This window comes from Narcine bancroftii, chromosome 10 (assembly GCF_036971445.1).
Source record: "Narcine bancroftii isolate sNarBan1 chromosome 10, sNarBan1.hap1, whole genome shotgun sequence".
Classification (NCBI taxonomy): Eukaryota; Metazoa; Chordata; class Chondrichthyes; order Torpediniformes; family Narcinidae; genus Narcine; species Narcine bancroftii.
In genome coordinates this window covers 70,025,557-70,030,296 of record NC_091478.1, presented here as the reverse complement: position 1 = coordinate 70,030,296, position 4,740 = coordinate 70,025,557, and positions in this window count along the sequence as shown.

Sequence of the window (4,740 nt, the reverse complement as noted above, 5' to 3'; positions counted from 1 at the left end):
GAGAGAAACAATATCCCTTATCTCCATCTTCAATCTGAAGAGAGTGGAACATGAAACCCTACAGACATTGTGATTGTAGTAAGAACACACAGAAATGCTGGAGAAATTCAGTGAAGATATATTGCTGATGTTTTGGACCAAGGAATAAGCAAAGAACAGGAATTCTCACAATAAAGACATTGCTGGCTGGGGGAGGAGTCCATACCAACAAAAGGTATTAATTGCACATGATAAGAGGAGAGGTGAAAATTTATTTTTGGCTCTGTGAAAGGATACAGAGGGAAAAGGGAGAGAGACAGCAGGGGAAAGGCAATGGGCAAGGAAATGGGGTGGGGGTGAGGGAGCAATGGGAAGAGTTTAATGAAAGTCAGAGAAGTCACGGTTAATGCCACCCAGTTGTATAATATTTTTGGCATTTTCCCACATATCTTCTTTCTAAGGGTTACTCCCAGTACACATCAACATCTCCCTCCCTGATCTCTGGTCTTTAACACATGCAAATGGTCAGTTTCACACTAATCTTAAATCATTAAAGTTAACAATTTGTTCCTCCAATTTGCGGATAGTCTCAAACTGGCAATGCATGAGACCATTGACAGACATGTCAGCGAATGGGATGGAGGATTGAAATGGGTGGACACTGGGAGATCCACGCTTTGGTGGCGGACAGAGCCGAGGTGCTCACAAAGCAATCTCCTAGTCTGCACCCAGTCTTCTCGATGTAGAGACTACAATCGGAGAACTGAATGCAGTGGATGACACTGGCAGGTTCACATGTGAAATTGTGCCTCACTTGGAGGACTGTATGGGGCTCCAAATGGTGGTGAGGGAGAAGGTATGGGCACAAATGGAGCATCTCCTGTGGTCACGGGGGTAGGTACCAAAGGAATAATTGGTGAGGAGGGAGGAGTGGACGTGGGAGTCACAGAGAAAACGGTCCCTGCAGAAAGAAAGAGAGAATGTTGCTCAAGATGGGCCGAGTGAATTTGAGGTCAGGGTGGAAGCTGGCACCAAAGTGGATGAAGTCAACAAGCACATCATGGGCTCGTGAGTGTAGTGTGGATTGTGGAAGGTCATGTGGCCTCTCCATCTGGATGGTGGGAATGTGGATTGTGGAGGGTCACATGACCTATCGGCCTGGAATTTCTTGACCTAGAGAAAGTGGGACAAGTCAAAGGAGAAGTTATTGAGGGTGGAGAAGTTGGTGTTTATAGGATAGCTACAAATATCGATTATTTTTAAAAAAACACGATAGGTTTTACTCAGTCACAGGCTTCCAGAGAACAGACTGGGAGAGAAAATACAAGTTTTTAGTCTAGCAAACCTTCCAGACAGGGATCTATTATCACTTCTGCCCAACAGAGCCCTCAGGCTCCAGAATCCTTGATGCCTTCCTTAAAAACAGTAGCGGTAACTGACTACCGATCTAATCTTTGGCTTGGCTTCACGGACGAAGATTTATGGAGGGGTAATGTCCAAGTCAGCTGCAGGCTCGTTTGTGGCTGACAAGTCCGATGCAGGACAGGGAGACACGGTTGCAGCGGTTGCAAGGGAAAATTGGTTGGTTGGGGTTGGGTGTTGGGTTTTTCCTCCTTTGTCTTTTGTCAGTGAGGTGGGCTCTGCGGTCTTCTTCAAAGGAGGTTGCTGCCCGCCGAACTGTGAGGCACCAAGATGCACGGTTTGAGGCGATATCAGCCCACTGGCGGTGGTCAATGTGGCAGGCACCAAGAGATTTCTTTAGGCAGTCCTTGTACCTCTTCTTTGGTGCACCTCTGTCACGGTGGCCAGTGGAGAGCTCGCCATATAACACGATCTTGGGAAGGCGATGGTCCTCCATTCTGGAGACGTGACCTACCCAGCGCAGTTGGATCTTCAGCAGCGTGAATTCGATGCTGTCGGCCTCTGCCATCTCGAGTACTTTGATGTTAGGGATGAAGTCGCTCCAATGAATGTTGAGGATGGAGCGGAGACAATGCTGGTGGAAGCGTTCTAGGAGCCGTAGGTGATGCTGGTAGAGGACTAATCAATGAGCTATCAAAAGGCAGCCCATTCATAAATCAGTTTCCCGCACAAATGCAGCTGATTGAGTTTACCTATCAGACACAATCTGAATTGTCAAAAGCTATAGTAAACATTCAGTAACCTTAACGGCACCAGCCCAGTTGCAGTTTGACATTGTTTCTGCCCAGAAGTTTTGCCCACCATTGTTAACTTTAATGACAAGATTAGTGTGAAACTGACCATTTGCATGTGTTAATTAAAGATCAGAAATCAGGCAGGGAGATGTTAATGTGTACAGAGAGTAACCCTTAGAAAGAAGATATGCAAGATGTAAAACATAAGCTTGCAACAATGAGTTCAAAGAAATGTTATCAAATTTGAATGCAGAAAAATGCCTTAAATATTGAACAACTGAGTTCTTTGAATGAGATCCATCAGTATTTGTGAGGTGACCTGGTCTACCCACCACTAAATACTGCTCATTCCCACCGGCGTAACTCAAATAAATTCTGTGTGAATTGTACTGTGTGTACTTTTTGTACCTTGACAGGAGTGCAGCTAACACAAGGGTAAGGACGGGTTCTGCCAGCCAGAGGAGGGTGGTGGTGATGGTAGATCTATTCTCCAGAAAGAAATGAAGGGGTTTGAGGCCTTCGGTATGGCATATGGAGGTGTACTGGATGTCCACGAGGCAATCGAGTTCATGGAACTGGAAGTTGTTGAAGTGATGGAGGGCATGTGATGTGTCCCGGATGTAGGTTGGGAGGGACTGGACCAGGGAAACAAAACTGAGTCGAGGTAAGCAACTCCCCAAAATCTTGAAGCTATGAACTTGATCTGAAATGTAAACTCTGTCTCTGATTCCAAGAGCATCTAACCTGTTGAATATTTCCATCATTGTCTCTTTTATGGACATGCTATCAATCAGAAATATAAACAGAATTATTCAGAAGGAAAAAAATTGACACCCAACCAATTCAAAGCCCAAAAATACACAAAACCAGAATACAGGGTCAGATCAAGCCCATTCCTTAAAACAATTAAAGCACACTATTTGATATTTTGAACGTGAGGATTTTACTAAAAACCAGGAAGAAAAACACAGATGCTGGAGGATCCCCCTCTGCCCACACCTTAATGAAATCACGCATGCCACAATGCTGAACTCTTCTGTCGCCTCTGTCTTAGGGCCTACTTCCATGATCATGACTCCCCATTCCCCACCCAAGACCCCTTCTCCCACTTGAAGTCTTCTTCCTCCTCCTGGACACCTAATCCTGGCTAGCTGTTTGTTCTGGATCTTTTTATTTCCAACTGCCGCTGAGACATCAGCCATCACCACTCCTCTCTCGTATACTAATCTTACTTCCTCGGAACAATCCCAACTTCACCATCAAACCCACAGACAAGGGTGGTGCTGTTATGATTTGGCACACTGGCCTCTACCTTGCTGAAGCCAGATGACAGCTTTCAGACACCTCCTCCTGCCTACCCCTCCCACAGGACCCTACCACAGCTCATCAAGCCACTGTCTCCAACACCATCTCCAACCTCATCACCTCTGGTCACCTTCCTCCCATAGCTGCCAACCTCATTGTCTCCTATCCCTGCATTGCTCATTTCTACCTTCTACCCAAGAAACACAAACCCAACCATCCAGGTAGACTCATTGTTTCCGCTTGCTCTGGCCCCACTAAACTTGTTTCATCTTACCTTTTCTCCCCTGGTCCAATCCTTTCCCACCTACATCCACAATATCTCACATGCCCTCCATTTCTTCAATGACTTTAGCTTCCCAAAACTGTCCTGTCTCATCTTCACGATGGATGTCCAATCACTTTACACCTCCATCCCCCAGAGAGTAGGTCTTAAAGCACTTCGTTTCTTTCTAGACCAGAGACCCGACCAATCACCCTCTACCACCACTCTCCTCCTCCTGGCAGAACCTGTCCTTGCTCTTAACAACTTCTCCTTTAACTCATCTCACTTCGTCCAAATCCAAATGGGTCCCAGCTACGCCTGCCTGTTTGTGGGCTTTGTGGAGCTATCCATCCAGCAACCCTACACAGGCAAGACCCCTCAACTCGTCCTCCACTATATTGATGACTACATTGGAGCTGCCTCATGCACCCGCAATGAGCTTGTCAACTTCATTCTCTTCGTGGCCAACTTGCACCATGATCTCAAACTCACCTGGTCCAAACTCTCCCCTTCCTGGATCCGTCTGTCTCCATCTCAGAAGGTAAGCTTTCCGCCGACATATTTTACAAAACCAACTCCCACATCTACTTTGACTACACTTTCCTCCTTATTCTCATCTACCACCCCACCAACCCCGCATACTCCTGATTTTCTGGCACTGACAACAGGATGCCACTACCAGGCACATCTTCCCCCTCTTCTCCCCTCTCTACCTTCCTTCAGTAAGGACTGGTCCCTCCATGACTCCCTTTTCACTGAAAACCAATGTTCTCATTTTAGAGCCACAATATTTCCTTGCTATTTTCATTCATCGTCTTCACATTTTTTTTAAATTATTTGACTTTCCTTCGTTTCCTGGAGTAATTAAGTTCGAGATTATTCACATAAGATTTGATCAGTCACGATCCTCCACCACAGTTGAAGAGCATCGTGTCACGTGACCCGCCGTCCTCGCGGCGAACTCCTGTGCCGACGGTCATCACGGCGTGTCATTGGTCGTTGGCTCCGAGTCGTCGCGAGACAACGGGCACGTGATGA